The 23,952-nt window shown below is 42.8% G+C and overlaps 1 pseudogene; it reads left to right on the top strand.

Moving 5' to 3' along the window:
- Nucleotides 1-17,358, top strand: part of LOC114083172 (transmembrane protein 132B-like) — a 38,935-nt pseudogene extending 21,577 nt beyond the window's left edge.
- The last annotated feature ends 6,594 nt before the right edge of the window (nt 17,359-23,952 follow it).

Raw genomic sequence — 23,952 nt, 5'->3', positions numbered from 1 at the left:
ATACTACCTGATTCTGTAGTGCTCTTTCCTTCTAACTTAGTGGCACAGTTCTTGGGTTGGGGGAGGTGTCCTAAGGAAGAGGTTTAATGCAAAGTCTCCCATCTCTAACCAATGGGTCGACAATTTGGCAAACACAGAGGACTGGTAATGCAGATGAAATTCCTGCTGCTTTCCTAAACAGAAAATGAAGGAAATTATGTCTTACAAGATCCCCAAGGAGATATCTTTACATCTGGAGAGTCCCCTTTGGTCTCTTTTATTCATGACTAATGTAGTTGCAAAAGTGTAATTTGACAGTAAAAATATTAACCTCTAAAGGCAAGTTTCCTAAGATGACATTTACAAGCCATTTTACACATGCTTATAGATTAATGTGACACAAGTTGTCTGTTTCCAATCCTGTCCTCAGTTCTTCTTATATTAGGATTGATAGCATTTGGTTTTCAATGTTCCTCTTGGGGCTCAGACAGCCTTGAAGGTATCATTTAGAAAAATGATGCAAATCTGACTCTAATTTTTATCTCATCATAAATATCTCATCATTTATCTCCTAAAATTCGTCTGCCCCAATACACATGTACTCTGTATAATTTCATATATAGGGATCTCAATTCCTAGTAAAAAGGCCAAATTGACCTCTGGGACTCCAAGGTCATACACGTAACTGCTTTGTGTTTTCTTACCTACTTTGTGTCTTCCCACTGTGTTTTCTCTAATGACCTTTGAAATTACTTTCATTTTTCTTTATGCCATCAGCATGAGACCTCAGTGCCCCTGTTTCCCTTTCACCAAGACACACACTGCTTTTGGTGATGCCTGGGAGGAACAGGTCCCAGAAGAACCGGTTGTGACCTGGTCACACATTCAGCATCTACTTATTGAATGCTTTCTAAGCACCCTGCACTGTGCCAGAGGAGTGAAGAGGAGACAGGTCCACGTCCACAGGCAGATTACCTTCAGGTGGAGTCCAGGGATAAGAATCAACCAGGAGCATTCCAAGAATAGCTACTGAGAAGGAAATGATGTAGCATAACAGAGCAATCTGGTTCAATCTACATAATGTAAATCATGCAACAATACCAAGCATAAGGAAATAGTGTAGTGTGTACTCAGGGGCACGCACAGCAAATTAGAGGAATGTCGAGTAACATAGATGGAGAGGGACACCAGAAGGGTACAGGAAGTTTGGAGTGGACAAGCCTAAAGGGAGGCCCTCTGAGCAGTGGCCCTTGAGGTGGGGTCTTTGGCATGATCTTAGTGGTGACCATGAACATGGTCTTCACAATGGTGCAGGTCTCCAAGTCAGCCCTTCCGGCAGAGCCGGTCCAGCAGCCTCTCCGGGTCAGGGCCCAGGCAGCACCTGGGTTCCTTTCATCCTTCCCAGCTCACAGCGCCAGGCCCTGGCCAGCTCCCTGGAGGTTCTTGGAGCCTGGGGCAATCCTCTTGCATTTTGAAGAGACAGCATCCGGTGGAAGGATGTGTCACTTCTGGAGTGTCTGGTGAAGGAGCCCTTTCCCAGAATCCCTAGTGGACTTCTCACACGACATTGGCCAGGGTCGTACCACGTGCCTCTTCCTAGCCAATCAGTGGAGGGGCAGCGAGGCCGAGGTGGGCAGAGTGCCATGGTCTCCTGAAGAGAAAGGAAGTCGTGGTAGTGTTGGAACCCAGGAGGTGCAGGCCGAGGGCTGCTGTGTGGTGAGTGGCCGGTGGGGTCCTACCTGTGTGACCCCCAGGTCTGCGGACACGGTTCACATGGGGAAAAGTGGTGGAAGGATGCGGGCGAGATCGCTGCCTGTGAGTAGGGAAGCGGCCCTACGCCTCAGGGGATCAGCTGCCTCTGTGTGGCCTCAGCCCCTGGGCAGTGCTGGGCGTGGTCCGCCCCGACCCCCTCAGGAAACTGAGCATATGGCAGCCTTTTCGTGCCTGGATTCTGGACAGGTGAAGTGAGCATCCGGACCCCTCAGGGAGTAACGTTGGGGCTTGTTGTGTGGAGCGGCAGGAAGGGCCGGCAGTGATACCCTGGGCAAAGGCGAGTTGCCCCCAAGGCGGTGGTCCTGTTGGAAGTTGTGGTAAAGTGACAGGGAGCACTTAGCTGGGGGTGTGTGCGTGGGACAGGTGACTCAAGAGTTTTCAGTGCAGTCTATGTTTCCACCAGTCACCACAAAAGTCCTCTGAATGTTGCTTTTGGGGTTACAAATAATTTTTAGAAAGCGTGAATTTACAGATACAGAACCCATAAGTAACAGGGCCAGCTGTAAATTGGTGAATCCGTGGAGTGGGGAACTCTGTTTTTTGTATATCTGATATGGCCCCTGTATGTTTTCACGTATTCAGATGTTAGCACTCAATATGATAAACCATATTAAATGAGCTGTTTTAGTTGAATCACACAAAGATGGAGAACGTACATTTTTAAAGGTTATTTATATCCTTGGAGAGAAAAATGATAATAACATATAGAACTGCTAAATTCTTTCACTCTTTTACATTTTTAAATAATTAATTATTTTGTCCATTTCAGTTGCACATCGATTCCTGAAATACAAGGCAGGGTTCTTCACATGCTCTGAAAGGGTGCAGAATCACTGAATTATGATTTCAATTCTAATGACAGAAAAAAACTCTCATGGTTTCCAAAGATGAAGTGTTCCTGGCAGTGAGATGTGGTTCAGAGTGATCCAAAGTGGAATTAGTTGTGGGTGGGAAGCAGTTGACAAAGAAGAACCAGAATTTTTCATAAATGTAGGAGAGTTGAGGTCTGTACTCTAAAAGGTAGGATTGGGAAAGTCCCAGCAATCGGTGACAGCTACTTGCATCAGGGAGAAGGTGAGGGCAGAAGGGAACCTCCTAATATGTGCATTGCAGCCTTCTGATTGGCAGGGAACCAATGGATTGGTCTGCAAGGCATGGGCAGATTACATTCTTTTGCTCCAGAGGAACTGTTCTTCTTGAACCTCCACTTGCCCCAGTGTAGTGCTCCCATGGGAAGAGGGTTTGCTTTGTAATAGGACTTCTGTTACCATTCCTAAGTATCTAAATGGATGGCAGCCAGGTTTAACTTTGAGTCAGCATCATGGGATTTTAAAGTAAGAGCATGACCCTCCATTCCATTTTTCTGCTCTAAATAGAAATCATATTCTGATTGTTCCCTTTCCTGGGCACAATAATGTAGATTTAAGTTCTTTATTCATGCCCCCAAAAATAGCTGATTTTTTTTTTGCTCTTCATTTTCTCCCCTTTAAAAATGTAAAGCAGAGAAAATGGGAAAGTATTCTTTTTTCCTAAAATTTGAAGAATCCAAGAATTGCCCTTTTCAGCTCAAACTGTAATTATGGGGCCGAGAGACTTGTTAGCTCCACTGTCTACTATCATCTTTTAAAGAAATTTTAAAAATTGTTCTAATTAGTTATACATGATAGTAGGACACATCATACATAAATGGTTTATATCTTCTCATTCTTCTGGTTGAACATGATGTAGAGTTATATAGTCATGAAATCATGTATGCATATAGGGTTATAATGTTTGATTCATTCTACTATCCTTCTTGCCCCTACACCCACTCCCCTCTTCACTCCCCTCTGTACTAATCCAAGTACCTCCATTCTTCCCTAGCCCCCCCACCCCATTATTGTGAATTAGCATCTGAATATCAGAGAAAACATTCAACCTTTGTTTTTTGGGGGGGATTGGCTTATTTTTCTTAGCATGATATTCTCCAGTTCCCTCCATTTACCAGCAAAGGCCATACTTTTATTATTCTTTAAGCTGAATAATATTCCATTATGTTTCCATGCCCTACTTTCTTTATCTGTTAATCTGTTGAAGGGTACCTAGGTTGGTTCCATAGTTTAGCTATTATGAATTGTGCTGTTATAAACATTGATGTGACTACATCACTGTAGTATGCTGATTTTAAGTCCTTTGGGTATAAATCAAAGAGTGGGATAGCTGGGTCAAATGGTGGTTCCATTCTAAGTTTTCTGAGGAATCTCCATACTGCTTTCTGTAGTGGTTGCACCAATTTGCAGCCCCATCAGGAATGTATGAGTGTGCCTTTTTCCCCACATTCTTGCCAACATTTATTGTTGCTTGTATTTTTGGTTATCGCCTGAATCATCTTTTAAAAACAGTATTATTTTAATTCTATAAATTCATGGGTACTGTGTGATAATTTATGCTTACATAGAGAACATAATGTTCAAATCAGGGTAGTTAACATTTTCATCTCAAACATTTCAAACTTTAAATGAGCACAATAATTGTACATGTTTATGGGCCACAGTGTGATATTTCAATACATGTATACAGTGGGTACTGATCAAATCAGGACAATTAATATTTCCATTTTCTTCTCACTACCATATAATTGGGGCCTTTGAGCTTTTCTCTCTGGTTAGACATAAAACATAATAGGTCATTGCAAAGACTTGTCCCCCAACTCTTTTGTAGAGCGCCAGAACTTATTACTGCTATCTAACTCTTTTGGTACACATTATCCAATCTACCACTACCCACCCCTCAACACTTCTCAGCCTCTAGTAGTCACTGTTAAACATTTAGATTAACTTTTAAAAACATACATGTATAAAAACATGGAGTTTGACTTATTTCTCTTAATGTAATACCCTCTAATTCCACCCTCTTTGCTGTAAATGATGAAATATCATTCTTTTGTGGCTGAATAATATTCCATTATATACAACTGTGTGTATATAGCACAGCTTCTTTATCCTTTCATCCACTGATGGCATCTGGGTTGATTCCATATCAGCTACTGTGAACAGTGCATCCATGAATGTGGGTGGCAGGTATCTCTTTTATATGCTGATATCATTTCCTTTGGAGATATACACAGAAGTGGATTATATAGTAGATCTACTTTTAGTGCCTCCATCTGTTCTCCATATGACTGTATTAGTTTGTGTTCCCATCAATAATGTATGAGAGTTTCCTCTCACTCACATCCTTGCCATCATTTGTTTTTTGTTTTCTTTTTGGTGATGACCACTCTAACTTTGGTGAGATAGTATTTTTTTGAGTCTTATGGCCCTGATGGCTAATTAAGTTGAGGGATTTTTTCCCATGAATTTGTTGGCCATTTGAATTATCCCTTTAAAAATAGACATGCAGACCAGTGGAACAGAATAGATTCAGAAATAACCCTATGTACTTACAGGCAAATGATTCTCAACAAAGGTGCCAAAAACATATGTTGGAGAAAGGAGAATGCCTTCAATAAATAGTGCTGGAAAAACTGGATATTCACTAGGAGGAGATTTAAATTTGACCTCCATTTCTTGGTATGAAAATAAACTTGAGGACTGGGGTTGTAGCTCAGTGGTAAAGCACTTGCCTGGCATGTGGGAGGTCCTGGTTTCATCCCCCGTAACACAAACAACAACAAAAAATGACAATGAGAACAGAATGGGTAAGAAACTCAAATGTAAGATCTGAAACTATGAAACCACTAGAAGGAACCAGAGTAAACATCTTGTGACATTGGTATAGGCAATGACATTTTTCATAAGACCCCCAAAATACAGGGAATAAAAGTAAAAATAGACAAATAGGATTAGTCAAACTGAGAAGCTTATATGCAGCAAACTTGCCATAGAGGAAAGAGACAGCCTGCAAAATAGGGGAAAATTTTTGCAAACGATTAATGTGACAGAAAGTTACTATGTGAAATATACAGGAACTTAAAATACTCAATAAGAATAGCCACATGAGCAACAACATCATCAACACAAAGTACTCCACAAATAACCCACTGTGGTGCCAGGGCAGATTTGCTGCTCAGAAGAGCAGATCCTGGAGAGAAGGGGACTTTGGACTACTCCATTCTGACAGGGCAGAAGGGGACTCTAAAATGACCCAGTTGCTCTCTGGCTGCCTCTGCATTGCTTTGTGGACCAGGGCTACTCAGTCAGGGTCACTGTGATTTCAGCTGATCTTATAGTTAGTGACCTAAGTGAAATACACTTATATATTCCCTAAGATGATGCTGATGTTATGAAGTGTAAATGACAAGGTTCTTTCTCTGTGACTGGGATGAAGGGTGAGAATTTGGTTTGAATCTATGGTGAACTACCACATCCAGAAACGTGATTGGTGGGTGGTTGGAGGCCTCCTCTTCCTCCTCAGGGAGCACATTTATATTAGTACCATTTTGCAGGGGAGGGTGGTAATTTGTCTCAAATAACTTGGAGGTTTTGCCTGGGTGTGGAAGTTAGTATTTCTGATGTCACTCTTGAGCCAATCACCTGATGATGCTTAGCAGGCAGTTGGGCTCCTGGGTCTGAGGCCTGGAGCGGAGGTCTGAGCTGCAGCTCCAGATCAGGGTGAAGAGAGGAGGAAGGGAAGTGTCAGGTTCTAGTTGGTGGCTTGTCAGACTGGCTGTGTGGTGCCATCACTGGTTGAGTTTTGAGCCTTGCCAGCGCCCAGTCTGTTTTAAGAAAACAGCTCTGCTAAATTTTTTTTTAGTTTTTTTTTTAGATGAACACAATATCTTTATTTATTTTTATTATGTGGTACTGAGAATCAAAACCAGTGGCTCATGCATGCTAGGCAAGTGTGCTACCACTTTAGCCACATCCCCAGACGAGCTCTGCTAATTTTAACCAAGATTGATTTTTGGACTTTTGACTTCTGGAACTTCAAGATAAGAAGCTTATTTTGTTAAGTTAAAAAAAGTTGTCAGACCTCTGGCCAGTTATGTTGTAGCCTCAGTTTCTTCATCTGTAAAATGAGATTCTGGCCCCTTTGCAGTTTTGTGATTCTGTTGTGAATTGATGGTTTATTTTCTGTCTCCTCTTCATGACGTGATGCCTACTCCTTCCCCTTCCCTCATCTATACATTTTCCTGATGGGCCAGGAGAGCAAGGCAGCAACATTTTATTTGCTTATCCTGAAGATGTGAATTGAAATGGAGCCTTAAATTGTCTAATTCTGAATCTGTGAGTGGATCAATTAAAGGGGGAGCCTCCAAACGCGGAGTCAAAAGATCATGCTAAAATGCTACATCCTTACCACTATTCTGCAAAATTATAGTTTAATGGGGCAAAAATTATTGCATCTATGTTTCTAGCACATTTCATGAGTGCTTTGCCTCATGGATTTACCAGGATTTTAATCTAATACAAAGCTCTCTTGGTTTTTCAGAACATCCTCTTTATGGCTTGAGTTAAGTATGTTTTTATGTAACAAAACCCTTTTGTGCATCTTCTAATATGGTACCAGAGTGAAACAAATTGCACCTGAGGTTTGATTGGTGGTGGTTTGAGTTCATGAAAAAAGATAAGATAATGAAAAAGCACACCGCAAAAGCAACAGAGGTTGTGTAACTCCATTAAATTATGTTTACGGGTTTACTTGTCAGAGTTTTGTAACAAAATGGTTTTTCTGGAGTCTGTTTATCAGTATTTGTCAATAATTAGTGCCTGCAAATTACCCTTTTATGGGAGTCATGTTCTTGCGGTCATCCTGGTGTCTTAATAAATCAGAGCTGTCACTGCTCACGTGCTTTGCTGTTGTTAGGTTTTGCTTGTGCTTTTCTTTCTGGTGCATCTCATGGTTCTCTCTCTTCCCCAAAGGTTTCCAACAATTGTGACTCCATTTTTGTGAATGGGAAGGAAATGAAGAGTAAAGTGGACAAGATAGTGAACTTCACCCATCAGCACTTCACCTCCCAGGTGGAAGTCACTGTCTGGGCACCCCGACTCCACTTGCAGATTGAGATCTCAGACTCAGAGCTGAGCCAGATCAAGGGTTGGAGGATCCCGGTGGCCTCCAACAGAAGGTGAGGACCATACCACAGTGGGTTACAGTGGTCTGTGCTTGGGGTTCAGATGAGTCTGACTTGGGACTCACTCACATTTTAGTATTAACACCTTCTAGAGTAGTTGTGAGGATTCAGTGAGATGATAAATGTGCCTAGCATGGGGCTTGGCATTGGCTCAGCTGTTTTCCATCCCCATCTCACTCCCGTTCATTCTTGTGTCCCTCTTCCTTAGTCTCCCTGCTCATGGATATTGGTCATTTCTCATGGACACAATGCAGGGATTAAGACTGTGAGCTCTGGAGTGAGGCTGTCTGAGTTTTAAACCCTGGTTTTCCCACTTAAAGCTCTGTGAACTTGTGGCTTCACCTGTCCATTCCTCAGTTTCTTTATCTGAATTGAGAATAATATTACTGAAAAGTTGTCCCAAGAATTCAGTGATGTGATGCGTACTCCAGTAGACAGAATTCTAAAGATGAACTGCTTGCTCTCCAAGATTCCCATCACCAAACACTGATCTGATAGGGTGGTGAGGGGACTTCACAGAAATAGCTACAAACAACTGATCAATGGAGAGTACCCTGGTGGGCCAGACCCATCAGATAAGCCATTTGAGAGCAGAACATTCTCCATAGCCAATAGCATAGTGGAAGTGGGAGGGATTTGAAGGTGTGAACATTTGGACAGGGTGTTGCTGGCTTTGAAGATGGACTGAGCCACATTTCAAGGAGAGAGGGCGACAGTATTTAGGAGCTGGGAGTAGCCTAAGGATGCACACCAGTCAGAAAATGGAGGCCCCAGTCCTTCAACAAAAGGATTCAAATAACCTGCAATAACCAGACAGATCCTAGAGGTGGGCTCTTCCCTCACATCTGCTCATCAGAGTCAAGGCCAGAAACAGGAGAGGAAAGGCCAAGGTTGGCCAGAGTGGCAACAGGGAAGGTGGTGATGGCGCTCAGAATGTGAGAGGAGCATCCTGGGGAAATCACTCATTGCACAGACAACTGCAGGGCTGGTAGAAATCTAGACTTCAGAATGCTGCCACTGAGGGCCTGGAGGGAATTGAGGAAGGCCAATCCTTGCTAGGAGGCTGCAGAGTGCTCAGCAGAGCTGGCTACTGCCGGTATGTGGAAAGCAAGTGAGGCTGGCTGTGGCTGAGGAGGTGATGGGTGTGCACCTTGGAGTCTTCTTGCTATGTATGGTAAAATGCAAGAGGAGAGATAAATGGAGGCAGGACTGTTAAAAAGGAACAGGACCTGAGGATGTTGAAGTTTTTAGCATCACTAGATGGCCAGCTATGGGAAAAGCAAGAGACTCCCTGTTGGAAAAATGGGCCCTTCAGCAGAGGCCGAGGATGGGACTCTAGACTCTTCCCTGAAACCCGAAGGACAGGCCCAGAGCTGACTGCCTGTGTAGCTTTTTCATTTTGGCCCACCCTCCACCTCTTCCAGGGCTGTGCATTCTTCCTTTTGGGCAAAACTAGCAGGGAAGGAGTGGGTACCCCATGGTGTCCGAAACAGATCACCTGGGCTCCAAGCCCAAGTTGTCATTAGAGCCAAAGCCCAGAAAAGCCCATCAGCACTTGTGCACTAAAACAGAACAAAGTTACTAAAACAGGTTTTAGTTGGATCCAGGGTTTTCTGTCATAATATTCAGAATGTGCAGAAGACAATTGAAAATCACTTGTTATACCAAGCAGGGAGAAAAAAACAAAGCTCTCAGTGAGGAATTACAAATAGCCCCAAAACAAAACAAAATTAGAAAATCTCAGCAAGCACATGTACTCATCATAAAGAAGAAGATGTAAATCATAGGACTAAAAAAGAGAGTAACTGTCAGTGGGGCTGTTAGAGGATCAAGTCAGTGGAGGGCAGACAAAAGAATTTACTCAATATGAGTAAGAGAGAAGTAGGTTGGGAATAAGCGAACAGAGCTTCAGGGACTTGTGAACAATGACAAAAGATCTAAAGTTCTGTAATTAGAATCTGAGGAGACAGGAAAGGGTATAGGGATGAAACAGTATTTGAAGAAATAGTGGCTGAAAACTTCCCAAATTTGACAAAAGACACAGCTTATGGATTTGAAAAGTTGGGAAATCACAAAAGTGACAAATCCAAAGAAATCCATGCCAAGGCAAATCATAATTAAGCTTGTGAAACTTAGAAGACAAAGGAAGAATCTTAAAAACATCCAGATATTACACTAATTTGAATGAGGATGAATTTCTCACCTGAGACCAAGGAGGCCAGAAAGACGTGGCACATTTTTCCAATGGTGAAAGAAAAGAACTGTCAGTCCTGATTCTATATCTGGAAAAAGTATTCTTCAAGAATGAAGGGGGAAATAAAGACATTCTTACATGAAGAGAGACAGAATTTATTTCAAGGAGACCTACCCTCAAAGAATGGCAGGCGGAGCTTCTCCAAAGAAAATGATAACTGAAAAAGATTTGGAACTTTGAAAAGGAAAAAAGAATTTCAGAATCAGTGAAAATTAAATAGGATAGAAGTCTTCCTGAATTCAAGAATTTCTTAAATTATATTTGACAATCATATTTGGTTGAAACAAAAACTTAGGACCTCATCAATGTGGTGCTTAAAGCACATAGAGGAAGTCTTTAAAACAATTGTTTGTGAAAGCAGGGAGGCCAAGGAACCTAAATGGAATTAAGGTGCCTGCCTTCCAAGTGGTCAAACTTTGTTACCAGGCCAAAATAAATTATGCATGGAGGTTAAATTGCACACCCATGCATGCATACAGGCACAAGTGACTCTAAAGTTGGTAAAATCTGAATGAGCTCTGTGTGTGCCAAGGCCAATTGCTTGGTTTTGGTATTGTCCTCTCATTACAAAGATAGTCACTTTGCAGTACTGGGTAATGAGTGTATGGGATCTCTCCATACTTTTTTTTCTTTCAGTGAATTTGTGATTATTTCAAAATTAAAAGTTAAAAGAATTAATAGAATACAGTTTATCTTAACCTAACAGAACTATTTTGTTTCAATGATTCAGAACTTCTAAAAGTTAATGAATTTACTGACAACTTTTATCATACTGCCATCTTTTAATGAAGAATAAAATTACTTTATAATGCACTTCTTTCAGTTTTATCCACTTAAATAAGGGGAACTTCTCATCACTAGCACAAAAAAGACAGCTGGTATCATTTATTATAAAATAAATTGTATCAAAAATTAATACAAAGAAAACAATGTTTTAAATTTCTGAGTAGATGCTGTCTCTCTGTGGGTCTTTGTTAGCTATCAGGACAGCATTTAAAGACTTTGTAGCACTGAACAGAAACAGTGCTGGTGATGTATTCTGATGGACTCAAAAATAGAATGGGAATGACTTTTCAGTATGTCACAATGTTTTTAATGCTGTGTCCCTTTCCCTCTGAAGGCATCTCTCTTACCCATAAAGATCTTTACTTCTCTCTTCAGGAAACCGGAATTGCTGGTCACAGTGCTGGTTCAAGGAGGCAGATTGACCTATTGTGAATAACACATATTTTAGAAATCAAATGGAACTGGATGCAAGCCTGCTAGTTAGCAGTTGTCACGTGTTTTAGTCAGTTTGCGTCACTGAAATCAGAAGACCTGACAAGAACAACATAGAGAACGACAAGTGTATTTCAGCTCATGGTATCAGAGGTTCAGTCCATGGTCAGCTGACTCCATAGCTCTGGGCCAGAGGTGAGGCAGCCCATCATGTCAGAAGGGCAGGGAGGAAGAAAGCAGCTCAGGACCTGGTAACCAGGAAGCAGAGAGAGTACCACACTCAGCAGGGACAAAATATAAACCCCTAAAGCCTACTCCCAGTGACCTGCCTCCTACAACTATACCCCACTGCCTACAGTTACCACCAGTTAATACATATCAGTGGATTAATAGGTCACAGGTCTCATAATCTGATTTTTTCACCTCTGAACATTCTTTCATCTTTCCGTACATGAGCTTTTGGGAATGCCTCAGATCTAAACTGTAACACGTGTTAACCACTATGAGCCTTTTGTCACAGCCACAGTAAAGATGAGGTTAGTTGTAGAGCCAGTGAGGACGCACACAGGGACAACCAGATTGGGCTTGGCCCTGCCTCTGCACATGATCAGTTAAGTGGCCCCTTTCTTATCCACATGATCAGGATAGCAGTCCAACTTCAGTCTTCAGGTTTTGTGAGGAATGAATGAGTTAAACGTGTGGCTGTTGTAAAGTCAGCTGTCATTGTGGGGAGACTAGGCCCATAGTAGGTGTAACAACAGTACATAGGAATTGTTGTCATTTCATCCCCTGATGTATTCCTCCTCACTGGTGGTTGCAGACTAGGCAACAGCCATGAATCAAAGTCCTCTCCTATGAGGCCACAGGAGAGGTTCTTCTTTAGGGGAAGGTTCTGGAATTGCAGAACCAGAGGATTTCTCAGGGTGGGCTGTGGACAGATGGAGAGCATGTGCCAGGATTGGAGGAAAGGCCAGAGCCTTGGGGAAGGAAAGCAAAAGCCAGGATGGGCGAAAGAGAGATCCACTCACAAGTTTTACCAGTAACATGAGCAGCTTTGCTCCCAGAGCAGTACTTGTGGGTGAGGGCAGGATGTGCCAGGGGAGAGCACTCTGACACTCAAGGGCCTAAGCAGGAGGAAGCTGCTTCTGTGGAGTCCACTGGCCCAGGCCAGTGAGGAGTGGGATATGAGAGTAGGCCAAGCCCACTGGCTCCTGGTTTATCTTTGCAGTTCCTAAGGGGCTTTCCCAGTGTCTTCACACCTTAATGTCCTTGGTCCTTGATCTTTATACTCCCAAAGGGGAGGAACAGGCAGCCATTCTTATTTTCATTTCCAGCATGAGGTACCTGAGCCCATGGGAGAGCAGAGCACCTGGCTCAAGGCCCAACAGGGAGTGCAAGCAGGAATCCAGACAGCTCCTGTGTCTCAGGACCTGGCATTTCTGCTTCAGAAGCCGCGGTCTTGCTTCATTCCCACATGGGGAATCGTATTTTGATGCTCAGTTTCCAGAAGGCAAAGAACAGAGGCTCCATTTCTGCCTGTCTGGTCTGCAGTCTCCTGTGGCAGTGGACCAGGGAAGCCAGGGTGCACTTGCTGTCCACCTTCTAAGTGTGAAGCAGCCTGTGTGGCTCACGGTGACTGCTGAAAAGGTATTGAATGAATTAACTGCTGAAAGTTGAGTGAATCAATGGATGAACAGATTTGTCCTGAAACAAGCCACTTTATTTCACTCTGCACCGTCACCTGGACTCTAAACCAGGGCACATGACACTCCTTCCCAACAAGGATGCTTACTCTGTTGTGGTCTGTTTGTGTTCAGGCCCACCTGGGAAAGCGAAGACGAGGAGAACGAGGAGAAGAAGGGGCGAGGCTGCTCCCTGCAGTACCAGCATGCCCTGGTGCGCATCCTCACCCAGTTTGTGACTGAGTCATCTGACTTGGGTCAGCTGACCTACATGTTGGGCCCAAACTGGCAGTTTGACATCACTGATCTTGGGACAGAGTTCATGAAAGTGGAGGAGCCCAGAGTCGCCCAGTTACAGGATGGCAGGACCCTGGTTGGTCGGGAGCTGGGAATCACCACTGTTCAGGTACAGGGGGTTCATGTTTTGCCACCTCTCCAACACCAGTACCTGCTGATGGTGCAGGCAAATGCTGCCATGGAGGGGTGTTCACATGTGTGAGGGTGATTGTGCAAATGTGCAGATACCGAATCTGCCTATAACAGAATCATGAGAAGCAATAGAGTATTCACCAATTTTAATAACCTAAACACATTTTGTATTTTAGAGAGGGTTGAGAAAAATGCCTGATCTGTTTTTACCAGAGAAAGCTAAATGAAACACATAGTGTAAGTCACCCTTTTCCCGATATGACACTGTTTTTGTTTTTTTTTTTTTTTTTTTTTTTTTTTAATCTGTACTAGGAGGTGGTAGAACCTCTGAAAGCAAATTTCTTCTCAACCTTGACATTTAACCATTTAGCTATATTATACCTTTAACAGTAGGCAAAGATTTTTTAAAGCATGTATTTGGCTATAAATCACAAAGAATCCATAGTTAAAAGCTCTCTGTTTTCATCATACTAATAGTAAAATAATTTCTAACTGATTTTGGCAAGATTAAAAAAGAAAACGTCACAGCTTGTTTTATTTTTTGCAAATTTAAAATGTTACTGCTCATAGTTAATTATGTCTTATTTTAGGTGTTGCCAAAGTTAATTTTTGACAAAGTTGAATTAAATATGTAACATTCTATATTCGTGTCTATTTCTTTGTAATATATTACCAACCAATTTAACATTTTAATACAACAGTAGTTTATTAAGTTATATCTGTGGGTACACAGTCCTGGTGGGTAGGCTGTTCTATGCTCAGGATTCCTAAGGCTGAGATCAGGTGCTGGCTGGGCTTGGCCCTTAATCTTGGAGTTTTGGGAACTCATTGGCTTTTAATCTTATTCAGTTTCTTGGAAGAACTTAGCTCTCTTATAGTTATACCACTGAGGTCACAGTTTCCTTACTTTGTCAGCCAGGTGTTGCCCTGTCCTCTAAGAGGACACCTCCATTCCTTCTCACATGGTCCCTCTCTCATCAGTAATGGCTGGATTCAGTCCTTCTCACACTTAGAGTCTGAATTCTCCTGCTACCAGCTGGGGAACGCACTCTGCTGTTAAGGGTTCCTGTATAATTCGGGAGACCCTTGTTTTAGAGCCAGCTATGCCATATAACAGTGTGACTGTAGAGTGCTTTCTCATTGTGTTTGAAGGTTAAGGTCAACATTTAGGGGAACTGTTCTAGAAATTTTGCCTTTGACATATTCCTGTCCCGGTTTCAGTCTCCCATGGTTGCACATTAGATGGTAAAGTGGTAGGAACGGCTCCTTAGGACATGACTATTCCCTGCCCCACTTTAACTGTTCATCCAGTTATCCCACAGTGGTCCACACAGTGATCATATTGTCCCATGATAGGCATCTAACCTGCCCATTGGAAGGGATGTGAGCAGGAGAAGAGGGCTGAGCACCATTTCCTTCAAAAGAGTTGACCACAGGCCACTGCTTTCAAAGCCTGAATGTCGGTTGTTGGAAAAGCGCTACTCTTTGAGTGCTGAGTACCAAGGCAGGCAATTTGAGTTATTGCCTCTAAATTAAAACAAGCTTATCTCAGAAAATACACTGTTGTTATCATGGCATGAATCCCAAGAAAGGAAGTGGATTAAGGTGACCTTTATAAAATTCCTTCAAGTGCTAAGTTTAATTGGACAATGGCAGGATACCTATGTAAGCAGTCTTCCTGTGTGCGCTCTGTAGAGCACTGCAGAGTCTCCCGAGGCCCCACCAGCTCCAGGACTTGAAATTGTCATGTGGGCAGAGACCTCGCTTTCTCACTTACTCCCCAGGTCCTCTCACCTCTCTCTGACTCCATCCTGGCTGAGAAGACAGTGATTGTCCTGGATGACCGCATCACCATTGTGGAGCTGGGTGTGCAGCTGATGGCTGGCTTGTCCCTCTCCCTGCAGCCTCACAGTGTGGACCGAAGGGTCATCATCTCCACAATGGCTGCCCAGGATGTCCTCCAGGCCCCACAGCAGGTGAGAGCCTGGAGGCCTGTGACCTGGTCCATGGTCAGCTCATCTCCAGGTCGTTTTGTCTCACAGCCCCTCGCAGCCCCTTGCTGTTCTTGGAGCTGCTCCCTCCATCTCCCCCAGCACGTTGGGTCTAGGAAAACATGTAGAGACGGAGACTTATTTCCTCTGCCATTTGTTCTCTAGCAGGATAACCTGTGATAGGCACAGTCTGCTGTTGGACTGTGAGCTGAGGGCCATGTTTTTTCACCTTGGCCAAACCAAATGGGTAGTTTTTGATACTGCATCTTGCTAAGTTGCTGAGACTGGCCCTGAACTCATGATCCTCCTGCCTCAACCTCCTGGTTGGCGAGGATTACAGGTGTGCATCACTGTGCCTGGCTGTTGCAAATCATTTATAAAGATAACCGAGGCACTGGGCCGTTCAAGCAGTCCAACTTCATAATCCATCATTTACCAAGAAATTTACCAGAGTGCGTTTTGCTTCATCAGCATTGGCTTCCTAATAAAGAAGGTTCAAAGTGATATTATCTTTAGCAGTAGCCTGATTAGTTGCACCTAAAATTGATTCAGATAAATTGCCTGATCTTTCAAAGTGTTTTTAGAAAGGTCAAAGTCAAATTCTTTGATATGGCATGCAGTAAATTAATTTACACTTTAGTGCATTCATGAAAGCTTATTATTTATTTCTCATACCAGGGGAGCTCCTGAAAATTATTGATGCCAGTTCAAGGCATGACAAGAACTGGTAAAGATTATAAAACAGAAGATTTTTTTCTGCATATACTTAAAAGCGTTTATATAGGAAATCTTGCTTATGTTATAAATTTGAAGGGAGCTGATCATGCTTTGATTTCGTTTCCCTCAGGAAGCCATAGTCAGTTCTTGGATTTTGTTCAGTGGTGGCTCCGTGACACCTTTAGACATTTATGATCCCAAGGATTTTTCCATAACTGTCTCATCATTGGATGAAATGGTGGTGTCTGTCCAGCCAAACTTGCAGTCCCAGTGGCCGGTTGTGGTTGCAGAGGGCGAAGGACAAGGGCCCCTGATAAAGTTGGAGATGATGATCAGCGAGCATTGCCAGAAGACCAAGAGGAAGAGTGTTCTTGCTGTGGGTAAAGGAAGCATCAAGGTCAGGTTTGCACCAAGCATCGAGGAGGAGCACCAAGGAGGCAGCAATGACATTGAGGGCGTGAACCAGGAATACAAAGATCACCTGAGCAACTCCATAGAGTGGGAAGGGAGCCAGGAGCGAGCAGTCCAGGAGTGGCTCCAGAGGACAGGACCAACAGGAGCACAACCCTGCTGCTGCCTGGGGAGGGGAAGGACAAGAAGTTGCTCAAGAGTGGTGGTGCAGATGCCTTCACCAGCTTCCCCACCCAGGGGAAGTTTCCAGAATCCAGTAACCCTAGTGACCTTACAGAGGCCTCCAGGGGCTTGACGGACTTGGAGATCGGCATGTACGCCCTGCTCTGCATCTTCTGCCTGGCCATCCTGGTCTTCCTGATCAACTGTGTGGCGTTTGCCTGGAAGTACAGACACAAAAGGCTTGTGGTGAGCGAGCAGGGCAACATCTCCCACTGCCACGACTGGGTCTGGCTTGGGAACGAGGTGGAGCTTTTGGAGAACCCAGTGGACATCATGCTCCCCTCAGAGGAGTGCACGACCATGATAGACAGGGGGCTGCAGTTCGAGGAGAGGAACTTCCTGCTGAACGGAGATTCCCAGAAGCCCTTCCACAGTCAGCTGCTCAGACCTTCTGACTATGTCTATGAGAAAGGGATGAAAAACGTACCTGTAAACTCTTCTGGCCCGAAGAGGAAGAGGGTCAAATTTACTTCCTACACCACCATCCTCCCCGAGGATGGGGGCCCGTACACCAACTCCATCCTGTTTGACAGTGATGACAGCATCAAGTGGGTCTGCCAGGACATGGGGCTGGGAGACTCACAGGACTTCAGAGACTATATGGAAAGACTGCAGGACCAGATGTAAACTCCTTTCTTATGTTGTATTCACCTTTATGCCTTCTGTTTTCTGAATGGTGGAGCAGTGAGTTTGATCAGCAATAGGGTGACTTCACAAAGCTGAGTTCGTGGAGGTCTGGAGGGAGCCCTTTCTAAGCATGTTTCAGAGGCCTGGAGAGTTACGTCAGCTGGGTTTTAAGCTGGGAAATGCCTCTAAAACAGCTACATGTAGGGACTGGAGGAATTCTGTGACAACAGTTTTGCCTACAGCCTGGTACCAGCTCAGTGCAGGTAGAGTAAACCTGACCCCACAGACATTGTTAGTCATCTCATGGCGAATGATTGTGTGTAGTGAGGAGAGATTTGGATGGTGATTTTCCTGTTCCTAGACCTTTTAAAGCACAGTGGGCAGGTACAGCCCGTGGCCTGGGTTTGGACACACAAGAGGTGACTGAATGTAGCTATCCTTATTTGTTAGGAGCGCTGCTCAGTATTTTTATATACATTTCCACCTGCACCTGTTCCTTTGACCTCTGTAATTTTTTTTGAAACATGAAGAGAAGAAATTTTAGTCTTTGAGATCTGTGTGATTTACAAATGAGTTTTATTCCCTGGGATTTGCCGTGTCACGTCATTTCCTGGGTCTCCATACAGGATGTCAGGTTTTTCAAGTTTTGAGCACTTCTTTCTTTAGTGACAACATCTAAGAAGCTTATTCTCATTTTCTTTTTCCTACCTTTTGCTGTTGAACTTTCTTGTGTATGACTGGGACAGGGGTTTTGCTTAAAATGTTGATATCCAGTGAGGGAGGGTCATCTCTTTACATTTTTCTATGTGAAGTTTAAAACAACTTGGAGGAAAGTTGTGAACACACACATTTATTTTTGTCCTCTGTTTGCTAAGAATCCTGGGGAGCTCCTGGAGTACACTGCTGAGGGCAGAAAGCCCCTAGGGAGCAGTGATTATGCAGGTTCTTTGTAGTCAACACAATGTACCATCCAAACTGAATCTAAAGGTAGAATACATCTACATCTGCGCTGAAGGGAAATTGCCTAGGAAATAGCTTCCAATTAAACTTTCCATTTTACCAGAAAAAAAATTAAATGATGTTTCAAGTTAGCAATACATATAAATTATCCATACAATAACTATCTTTACAGGTGTGCATTTGTGGGAAAAGCAATGGGTTCCCCCCAGAATTCACAAAAATAAATGACTGTTCCAGAGCCCAAGAAGCAGCTATTATGAACAAATTATAGCTATTGAAAAATAAAAGTACTAAGAGGAAAAAAATGATTCTTGTATAATTTTTAAATAAAAATATTTAGAATCATCATGTATCATCATCTCAAAGCAAGAATTTCAGATTAGCAAAATGCAATATTTTTATTTATTAAGATGCTATAGGTGGAAAAGCAGACACTGGACTAACCTGTCTCATTATGAGTTAACTGAGCCATTTGCATCCCTAAGAAATGGAATTTGAAAGGCCCAAAGTAGGAGGCACATGCAGCAAGTCACCCTTACTCCCAGTGGCTGACAACTGAGCTATTCAAAAGAGAATTGTTTTCATTCATTTGCTCTCTTATTTTAGATTCTCATGGATGGGAACTTGACAACTCAGCCTCTTCTAGCCATGAAGCAGCAGCCAGAAATTTCTCCTGTATCTCTTGCATGCCACAGACAGGGCTGAAATTGCAGGTGGTATAGTGGTGACCTCAGAGGCTGGTATTGGATTGGTTTTATAAGTATTTAAAATGGTGCTTAGGAGCTGAAGCCAGGGACTGCAGAGAGCTTCAACTTAACTGGAGAATGAAGCAGAATACCTAGGCCTTAACTGCAAAAGGAGTTTGCAGGACAGCTGGCACCTTTTAGGAAGAGCTCCCTGGTTAGCCAGTGGCCTTTCAGAGGGCTTAGTGGGAAGGTAGCACAGAACAACTGTGAGGACAGAAGAGAGTTCATGCCTGATGGACTCACAGCCAAGCTATCCAGGAAGTCTGGCTCCTTCTAGGAGACATTTTCAGTTCCATCTTCTTTTGGAGCTTCAATATCAAAGAAATAATGGAGGTCCTTTCTGAAAGTGAGGAGTGTGAACTGAAGGGGAGGAGTTTACTCAGCAGGCTGCCTCCCAACCACTGGCACATTGAGACTTTGGTGGGGACATAGTTTGGGAGGAATTGCCATTGTCGTGGGGAGCATCACTAAGGAATATACAAATTGGAGCCTTTCCTGAGGTGGGAACATGGGGCAGGGACAGAGAGCAAACAGGGAGTATAGGGTTGTGCCAGATCAGCCTAAATGGAGCTGGAAGCTGACCATGATCCTGAAGAAGCTTCTGGTGGACAACACAAACTCACCCAGCATGAATCAGCGCCCATATAGTCACCTGTGCTCCTTCACATTAGAGTTCAGTTAGTTCAACATGGAGGAAGTCAAATGGAAGGTCATGGGAAAGGGTCCCTTTTACTATATAATATCCACTCACAAACACACACACATATGTACACGTGTGTGTGCTTGAAGCTGAAGAGTCAAACGTAGACCATTTAGTGGGATTCAAGAGTGACAGTTGTTTTCAGATGTGGCGTGGACACCTTTCATTGAAGTATTTTATGCTCGTATTTACTGCAGACTATAAACCATGGGTTAGATCACCTTGTTTTCCAGCTATTCAGCCACAGCTATTAAGCACTACACCTCAAGATACCTAAACCCAAACGGGAACAACATAAACTATTAAGCCTTGAACTCCAGTTTCCAGTCACCATGCTTTCACCTGTCTTCATTCTCTGGGTTTTCATGGTTGAGATATTCAGATCCTGGGGCTCCATGAATAACCTAGCCCCAGGTTGTCAAGGGCTGCCAAGTCCTCTTTTCCCCCATAGTGTGGCATGCTCAGACTCCTCCTGAGGGAGGAACCTGCAGGCTGTGGACATTGGTCGCAGGCAGGGAGCTTGAGATGTGAGCTGAGGACTGCATGGCTTGGAGGAGTTGAAGATGTGCAGCCACTGTCTCCAGGTCCCGGTGTTCCTCTTTCAAGTCCAGAGTACAGGGACCAAGAAGCAGCTGCCAGACCCAAAAGCCTGCTTTTAAACATAGGTGTGCTGCATTTGAGAGAGCAAGAAGAGGAAGAAAAAGATCCCGCAAACCCCAGAATACTCTGTGTACCAAGAGAAGAAACACCACCTTCCTAGCTGTTGCACACACTGGCCAGGGTAAATTCCCAGCCTACAATAATCCTCCATATCTACACAGAAAGTTTCGATGTATGCACATGAATGCAGTGAAAACATGGATTGGTGTTTCTGTCCCATCACCATATCTGGAGATATGTACTTGCTGATTTTTAAGTTTTAAGAAGTCCACCTTTGTGTAAATTGATCAGCTTTTTAGAAAGGGATCTTTCTAATATTGGCAAATTGAGACCATAGTAAAAGTTTTGTCAGCAAAGATCCATTCAGTCCACTGAGGGTGGCTTCATCTGAATCCTTCATGACACTGGCATCATTGGGCTTTCTACTCTAATCATCTTAAAAACTATCTTAATTCTCCATTTTGGTCTCTGTAAATGACACCTCAGATGGTTTATAAACTTAGTAACCTTCCTCTCAATTAAAATTACATATGTGTTCTGTGACGTACATTACCTGTATGTAAAGGGACAGGTGGATGGTGGAAAAGCTATGCTGAAATGTGGATATCAGATATTTTTGTATGTAATATAGACATTACACTGAAACTCTGAGAGGTGTATCAGAATAAACACATTTTAAAATAAAAGCATGCAAAACTGTAGCATTTAAATGTACAGACCTCCAACTCCAAAATATCTCAACTGATGATGGGAAAAACAGGTCCTGACATCGTGAAATGCATTGAGTTAGGAATTCTGGCCTGGAAAGGACATGGCTCATGTTGGCAATGTTGATGAAACTTGCTGGAATATTTTGATTTTACTCTTCATTACTTTTGGATCTTTCCTTTTTTCCTGGAAATATTTCAGAAATAAAGTGACTTCACTTTTCCAGCATAATGGTATATTCTAACCACAGGGTAATTCATCATTTTTAACATGAAAATTAACATTTAAACATTCTTCAATTGTTTAATTATTTTACCTACATGTTCCTTTTCTAATTTCAACTTCTATATGATTGGCTATATTTATAGATACATATATTTTTCTTTTCAGCCAGAGATTGTAACATCCTTGATGACGTAATAAATGGACACCCAAATGAAATATTCCCTAAAAGTCAAAGATGACTTTGAGATTTAAAAATTTTCCCATTTGTTTTCCTAACAGGCTGGGGAAACTTTCCAGATATCTCACAAAGAGGACTCATATCTCATGTCTCTGTTGAGGGTCAGACCACCTTGAAATCAGGAGTAAAGTGCAAGGTGCAGTAGGTGTTTGGTAGTATAATAACTGGCCACCCTCTGGCTTTCCCTGGTCAGTGACTTGGTTTTGTGGATGCATTTGGGCAGTAGCTTTGCATGGGCTTGAGCCTGGGTGCTGAGGATCCAGATGGAAGCTCTAGAGATGCAAATGAGACACAGGACAGCTTAGAAGATGAGGTAGCTGGTTCATTTGAGGGACTGGTGGGTGTGTTGGCCAAGTACCTAAGGATACAAGTGCATTTCTTGAAACTGCCAGTGTTATCTTTGGCACTTGGGCAAATACTACCCATTGTTCTCAGGGTGCATATGAGTGTCTCAGGCAGTAACTTGGCATGTCGTAAATGTTTCATGCCACACCTGGTCTCTCATCAGACCCTTCAGACCCCTGTAAATGCTAGCTTGTGAAATGTAGGCTGTGAGGTAGTTGGCTTGTGAAATCTAGGCTGTGAGGTAGCAGGCTTTCTTGCTTATTTATAAAATGTTTGGCTCATTTGGCAGCAAATGAGCCAAAAAACTTTGCTAGGTGTACAAACTCACCCCCGTCAGGATTACTTTTCAGCACTTGGGTAATTATTACCCACTAACAGCTTTCAAAGCTTCTTTCTCCTTGAAACATGGAAAGACTGAGCCACATAAACTAGATATCTTGTCCTAGAGCTCAGTGTGTCTTTTCACAGTTTATATTTCAAAAAGAGAAGGAACAAAAAAGAAAGTTTGAAATGAGATATGTAATACAGGGATCACTTTGTATTTAATTTTTTGTGCATATGAGCACAAAATGCAAAAACTGTATTTCAGTTTTTTAAAATGTTAAAGTCCTTAATACTTGTTAGTTTCATTATGACTTTATACAATTTGGATAGGTAATGGAGTGTTTTTGTTGTTTGCTTTTAGAAATTTCTAAAAGTATAAAAGTAGAGAGACATCTAACCTGGGTTACAGTGTTTATAGACTGTTCCATGGTTCAAACAGGTAGGACACCAACGCTTTCCAGGTGGAAATTCAAGTTCATTCAGGGACATTATCTTCCCAGTTTAAGGAAGCAATAATGTTGTCAACTCAATGATGAACAACCTTAGTGTTCTATGAAACGTCTTCAAAATTTCTTTGGCTTTAATTGCTCCTTTTGGTAAGTTGTTTAGATGAAAGATTGTCATTGTATGTTAAAGATTGAATCTCGTTAAGATGCTGCAGAAACTGAGAAGAAAATGGCTTTTTCGTACATCTTCACCACCCTCTGCAGTGATACACTTTAGAGTTGGATGCTGCTTTGAAATTTGGGGTCTGTGTGATGCTGAATTTTTTTACCTGTTTGAAAATATTGATTCCAGATCCCTCCGAAGTTACAAAAATCTGAGGATGCTCAAGTTCTTTATGTAAAAAAGGTATAGTAGGATTTGCCTAGAACCTATACAACCCTCCTGTAGAGTTGAAATGATTTCTAGATTACATATGATTCCTAACACAATGTCAATGCTATGTAAATAGTTGTTATACTGTACTGTTTAGGGAATAATTACCAGGAATAAGTATTCATGTTTAATACAGATGTATTTTTTTCTGAATGGGTTGATCTGGGTTGAATCAGTGGATGTAGAAGCTGTGGATATGGAGGGCCATTGCACTTCTTCAGGATGTCGGAACTCACTTTTGACTTGGCACTTCTTTTTCACTTCCTTCTACCAAAAGAGCACATGGGGTTTTCTACTTTCCATTCTAAGGTTGGAGCTGAAAGACCTACTACTTTACTGTTACCTCTCCTGTAGGAATCTGACTCACTGAATGAAATAGCTTATGTTGTATTCACTTCACTCCAAGATGCTTTCTTAGAGAATGTGTCTTTTCTCCTGATCACAATCACTTAGGGTCTCCATTTTTCCCATATATATTCCTAAATGGTACAAGCATTTCCATTCCATGAACATCATGGGCTGATAGGAAGCACACCACTCCTGCACTCAGCATCCATATTGCCAATTTCCACTGGACACATCTGGAAATGTGCAGTAGACCTTCCACCATCCCAGTTCTCCTGTGCAGTAAAGTGTTCCATAGCCACCAGTTCAGACACCAGAAGATGCCAGGACTGGCAGATGTCCCTCCTCTTAGCACAGATCCAGTGGCTTCCTTCCTTAGTTGTCCTCCTCTGTAGCCTTACTGTGGACTTACAGCCAGGGCGACAATTCAGAATTCAGAGTGGATTCTGAGAACAAACCCGTTG

Source organism: Marmota flaviventris, chromosome 1 (assembly GCF_047511675.1).
Source record: "Marmota flaviventris isolate mMarFla1 chromosome 1, mMarFla1.hap1, whole genome shotgun sequence".
In the NCBI taxonomy this organism is placed as follows: Eukaryota; Metazoa; Chordata; class Mammalia; order Rodentia; family Sciuridae; genus Marmota; species Marmota flaviventris.
This window is presented reverse-complemented; position numbering and strand designations above follow the sequence as displayed.